Source organism: Camelus ferus, chromosome 30, assembly GCF_009834535.1.
Source record: "Camelus ferus isolate YT-003-E chromosome 30, BCGSAC_Cfer_1.0, whole genome shotgun sequence".
Classification (NCBI taxonomy): domain Eukaryota; kingdom Metazoa; phylum Chordata; class Mammalia; order Artiodactyla; family Camelidae; genus Camelus; species Camelus ferus.
This window is the reverse complement of record NC_045725.1, coordinates 20,023,245-20,029,560: the sequence shown is the minus strand read 5'-3', so window position 1 is coordinate 20,029,560 and position 6,316 is coordinate 20,023,245. Positions and strand designations below refer to the sequence as shown.

The 6,316-nt window shown below is 36.3% G+C and overlaps 1 protein-coding gene across 12 annotated transcripts in view; it reads left to right on the top strand.

Annotated features, from left to right (window-relative positions):
• TCF4 (transcription factor 4) overlaps window positions 1–6,316 on the top strand; it is a 344,633-nt gene that overhangs the window by 23,099 nt on the left and 315,218 nt on the right. The gene's annotated exons all lie outside the window — the stretch shown is intronic.

The following is a 6,316-nucleotide window of genomic DNA, read 5'->3' as shown; positions in this document are numbered from 1 at the left end:
CATGCAGATTTCATCTGAAATGCCGTTTTCTCAGAGAGGCTTTTTTGATCTGCTAATCTAAATGAAAACTTCTTTTGATTCAGTAAATACCAGATTTGTTTAATAAATGTTTCAGGAAACATATATGTATATTTTAATTTGAACCCACTGATTAAGAGGAATGGTACTTCTATGAGATTATGCTTATTTTAATTTTAGTCATAGTGTTGTCACTGGAAACAGCTAAACTTTCCTTTTGTCTGCATTTATCGGGTTTTCAAAGTCACATAAATTTCTCATGATCATACTACTTTTTTTTTTTTTTTTGCATTTTCACATGTATTTTGCATGTAAATTTTATTACCAGATAAAATAGCAGCCCAGATCAGGGATAGGAGAACTCACACTCACTGAGTACCATACGCCAGGCACTCTTATGTCATTATCTTACGTAAAGCCCTGAAATATGGTCATCCCCAAATCGCTGAAAAAGAAACTGTGACTCAGAGGACCCCCTGAGTTGTCCAAGGCTGCAGAAGCAATGAGAGACAATGCTGTGGCTTAGTCGAGGTGTTGGAATTCCAAGAGGAGAGCTCACTCTGTATCTTCTGCCTTATTACTTCCCTGGGCAAACTCTTAACTAATTGCTGTCATGAATAGGGGTCATGGAGTTCTTACACATGTATCACCTCATATAACATGTACAGCACGTTCAGGAGGGGGCTTGATGTTTTTGACATTTCATTATGGATCAAGCTTTCTATTCACTAACTCTTTTATTCCCCAGAATATCTCTTTGAAGTCTTTGAGGTAACAGATGATACAAATTAAACAAAGAGCAATAAGTGAGTTCTCTGAGAAGTGACATAATGGAATATTGAATTGTTGAGTATTTTTTTATTAGCTGGAGAAGGAGGAAACATACAAACTTTGAGTTTCAGTAGTTGTGTCTGCCTGTCTTCTGTCTGGTTGGCTGGCTATTTATTGATATGTATTTATTTTTGAGTATGTTTTTTTAGAAAAAAAATGCACAACTAGGCCTGGATTTTATAGATATTATTCTTAGGAGAAGCCTAAGGTTTGTTTTTTTTTTTTAAGTTAATTCTTTGTGAAGAAAAGTATTAACTAGATAAATGTTCAGTTAGTGGCTACGGCAAAAATCAAGCAGGTGGATCTGAAATTTAGCAAGCATTATTGGGTCAGTTGGATTCTTTGGGCCAAGGAGAGTGTCCTTGGCGAGAGCAAAGAGGGGATGTGGGGGACGCTGTACAAGCACTAAATTCTCTGTCCAGGGCTTCCCTGCTGCTGTGTGTGGCTCTAGCCTCCTTTGCTAAATATTCTGGGTTTTGGCAGGGCATTTTGGTTCAAATATATATTTTGATGTTCTGATTTTTTTAAAGCTAAAATTGAAAAAAAAAAAAGCTCATACTAATATTCAGTCCCTTACGTTATGGATTTTACCGTTTTACCTCTTACATGTGTAGCACCTAAAAAAGCAATTTTCCTTAAAAGAAGAAATCATCCTTTAGACCTTGAGAATAAACACATGTTTCTGAAACTAGAATGACATTAGCCTGGAGCAGAGGTCCACAAATTTGTCCAGTAAGGAGCCAGCTAAAAAGTATCAGCTTTGTATGCCAGGTACCCCCTGCACCCTCTGCTGCGAGCGCTGAATTCTGCTGTCTTAGCATGAAAGAAGCTGCAGATAACAGACCAAAGAGCATGACTGCATTCCAATAAAACTTTATTTACAAAAACAGGCAGCAACTGGATACTGACAGGGTCTCAGTCTAGAGACAGGTACTTAAGAACTTTGTGTCAGAAAGGATGGGCTTCTACTCCCACCTTCTCCATTTTTTTTCCCCTGTGATCCTGGACAGCTCACTTTCAGTCTCAAAGAGTGAGTCTGATCATTTGAAAAATGAGACAGTGATACATCATCTTGTCTGGGCGATGTATGTTTTCTGTACATTTCTATGTATTGCATATGCATAATGATACATCATAGTGGGCTTGTATTACTTTTATAAACAGAACAAACTATTTAAAACCTCAAACACAAGCTAAAAGAAGGAAGTTGTCCCCATGAAAGCCATTATTTGAAAGAATTTTGTGAGAGTAGATTAGGTTCTTTGAAAATAGGATGCATCTAAATAGAATGTAGAAAGAAATAAGTATTAGCTTTGAACATGATTATGGGCGAAGATCATTTCTTGTGAATTTTGTGTCCCACTGTACCTTCTGTCTTTTTTTTTTTTTTTTGCAGTATTTTGTTTATACTTTGATTTATCGATTCATTTAGCAAATTTATTGACCCCTTACTGTATGTGAAGGACTGTGTTGAATGCTTGAGATGCTAAAAATGGTGATAGATAACATAGTTCTTGATCTCAAGGAGCTCACACTGTGGGAGATGAGCATCTACGTCAAATGTTATCCTACCGTATGAGCAGCTCTCCTTTGGAAGCGTGTATGTATAGGGACCACTAGGAGATCAGAATCGTCGGGGCAGAGGTAAATGCAGGAGAAAGTTCATCAAGACTGCCGTGTCATCTGGGCCCGGAAGGATGGGTGGGGAGTCTCTAGAGAGAAGGTCTGTGTGTTTGTGAACTTTGCAAATCACAGGTAGTTCTTGGAAACTAGAAATGGAGAAATGAGAGCAAGTGGAGAATGCGATGCTTAAATTTTGGCTGGAGCCTGGGAGTGAAGGTGAGGGGATTTGAACACTCTTGGAGCTAGGAAATGCTTTGGGAATCTGACGAAAGATAGGATGCTTCTCCACAGGAAAATCATGTAGCAGGAAGAGTCAATATTTTGCATACCGTTTTGGGAATAAGGATCTAGAGATCACTTTTAGAACATTATGAACATTGCCATGTACTTTCCTTCTGGAAAAAGGTAACAGTTACATTAGTAGCCAGATGCTTCATAGCCCTGCTTGGTAGTGGCAGCAAATGCTCTTTTTTTGTTGTTGTTGAAGTAAAGTCAATTACCAGGTGTCAATCTATGGTGTACAGCAGTGTCTCAGTCATGCATATAAATACATATATTCATTTTCATATTTTTTTCCATTAAAGGTTATTACAAGATATTAAACTTAGTTCCCTATGCTATACAAAAGAAACTTTTTTTAAAATCTATTTTTATATATAGTGTCTATCATTTGTAAATCTCAAATGTTCTTGGTAAGCTTAAATAAAGTTTCTTAACTTCGTTTCCTGACTAGTCTGGGAGTATGAGATTGTGCTGAAACTTTTGAACTTATAATTTCCTTGAAGAGATGGATAAGGAAAATCAGACAACACTTCTTGTTTTTTTCATTAAAATATTTGAAGTATAGTCAATTTACAATGTGTTAATTTCTGGTGTACAGCATAGTGATTCAGTTATACAGATATATTTTCCTTTTCATCTTCTTTTTCATTATAGACTATTACAAGGTATTGAATATAGTTCTCGTTGCGATATGGTGGGACTTTGCTGTTCATCCATTTTACTTATTGTTGAATATCCACACACCTCAGGCACATACCTAAATGCTGAAGAGATTTTGTCACTTTCTATAGAATTTTCTTATCTGTAAAATGGTGCTTCTCCTGGGACCTACCTTATGGAGTTGTGAGAGTCGAGTGAACTCGTCCAAGTGCAGCTCTGAGCCCTGGGTTTACACACAGTAAGAGCTCAGTAAATGTTAGCAATTGGTACTGTTAGCAGAGTTGTGAAAAATCCACAATTTCATTTATGTAGCTTCCTGTACAGAGTGCTCACCAACACGTGAGTTCCTCTGTGGAATTTCCAAACCGTCTTGCATTATTAGCTGCTTTACCGTCGATGAGGACCCAGGTGTTTCTGGATCTGCAGGGGTCATTTCTTTGAGCTAAAATGGCCTGAACTGATGTCCCCTTCCCAGTGGCTGAGCTCTTTCCATGATGGGTTGCATTGCATATTTTCTGTATAAAACGGCAGCAATGGTGGAGATAAGTTAACTAATGAATATTATTATGTGCCTTTTTTTTTCTTTTTTACAGCTCCTAATATTCAGTGGGGAAATTTTCCTTGTTAGGAGACACTGACAAGGCCAGTTGGCCTAAAATTAGATCCAGCAGCTGTGTTTTGAATCGAGGCCCCACGTGTGCACTGTGCGCTCTCTTCCCGCTGCTCTTGTCTGCTGCTTTATCTTGCTTCAGGGAGCAGCCTTTTTGGGTGAATTTTCACATCCATGTTTTTTCCTGGTACCACCAGAAAGGTGCTTCCACGTAATCAGGCGCCATGTTTATTTACACGTACAGAATGGCAGAACCCAGAACAGCAAAGATTTCTTTATTTTTATTTATTTTGCTTTTTCCCCAAACCATCCTCCAGCATAACTTTAACTCAGGCTATGTATGGAGATTCTAGCTTCACCCCTACTCTTACCCCCAGATTATTCAATTATCAATATAAAAGAGAGTATGTATCAAAAATAAAACTTTGGAGCCAAAATCAAGGCACTAGGTCATTCTTATATTTAATTGCTACCCACATTGCTTTTTTTTTTTTTTTTAAGATGAAAGAATCCCACAATTATTTTGGATATTTTTGACGTTTAGAAATAATTTTGGTTTTGTTATATTAGTTAACGTTCAGAAGCCCATGTTAACCAGTGTTTATTTCATAGGTCCTAGTCCCTTTGTATTTCTTTGCCCTACTGTTTGGTTAATAAATGTTTAAAAAATATATATTCATATACACAACATTATCGTGATTCGGTTTAAGTATCTGTGGTTGTAAGTGCACTTCATTTCACCTAATTAGTTATTTAGTCATTTACACATTAGCAACGTAGTACATATTCCACTTTTACAGGAACTTATTTTAATTATACCCACAGTTCTGTTCTGCTCCATTATGTCCATAGATCAAGCTGAATAATAGCCGTCTTAAAAGCCATATGCTAAAAGTGATTATAGGTCATTAAGGCCAAATTAAGGTACCATTTCTGATGGCCACAAGCGGAAGTCTGACTAACAATTACTTTTTTCTTTTGCTTTGGGAAACTCAGGTCTGTTTGGCTTTGATGTCGCCAGACTCATCATTGAATGCCTGGTGTTTGGCATGTGTTGGGTAGTTGCTTTGATGATGCTAATTTTTTTAAAGGGGGAAATACATAGACCATACTTTTTATTTATCCAGAAATCCCTATCCAACAAATTTGCTGCCATCTTTCTCAAGAAATTACGCTGCTTCTTTAGCCCCCTCTTCTCCTTTCTGCCATTAAGAGTCAGCTGTGCAGCCAGTCCTCATAATCTGGGAAGAGGAATGTATTAGAGTATGTTTAAGTTACTTTTTTGAATAATAAGAATAAAGCCTGGTAATGCCACTTAAGAGTGACCTAAATCAGTCTGTCACATCCTTCCAAAGAGAAATGCCCTGGCTTTGTCTCTTTTGATAGAAACTTTGCTTAAAAACAGTAACAATAACCATCTGGCTTTTAGTGCATCCATGTTTAATTCTCATTTTGGTTGGCCTAAAGTCATTTATTAAGAAAAAAGACATCCTTCATGTCAGGCTTACCATATACATTTTTGTTCCCTAAGAAAGGGTGACTCTAGTGTTGTTAATTTTCTGTTTGAGAAATACTTTGGTGTGTTCTATGGGAATAAATAATTCTGGATTATTTTGTTGATTATATAGACATAGACCTATAGAGATCTATTTTTAATTACCATTACTTGAATATCTTCCAGTTTTATAATCTATGATTGAAATGAGTAAGATTTAAATGGGAAAGTTCACTCAAAGTATTCCAGTTTAGACTTCATAGCAAGTCAGCTTTTTGTTGTTATTAATGAAGACTTTCCCATGTATTCAAGTTTGGAAGATATCGGAAAGTTACACAAATATGGCTGTGGCTAATATAGAACTTCATTTTCATTGGAAAATTACGTTTCTACCAGCTCATACACTTTTAAAAATATCACCACTGAAAATGATAGTTCAGTCTGGACATATCAGTGTAGAAATTGGCAGGTTACCTTTTATATAAAAAGGGGGAAAATAGGAATAAACATTTATATTTTTCTGTACCTGCATTTAAAAAAAACACAAGGAACAAAGGAGTTTCCTGAGGACGATTTGGGAGGGAGTAAACATTATGGTGGGGATGAAAGTTATCTTTTTGTATTGCTTTGATTCTTGGTCCATATAAATATATTTTCTCTAATTTTATTTAGATTGTTTTTGAAACACTAAACAAAAAAATTTGGTGACAGTTACAAACCTTTTCAGTATTATTTTGGATTGTGGGTTCAGAATTCTAATTATAAAATACAAGAGATAAATAAATGCAATTAAGAGT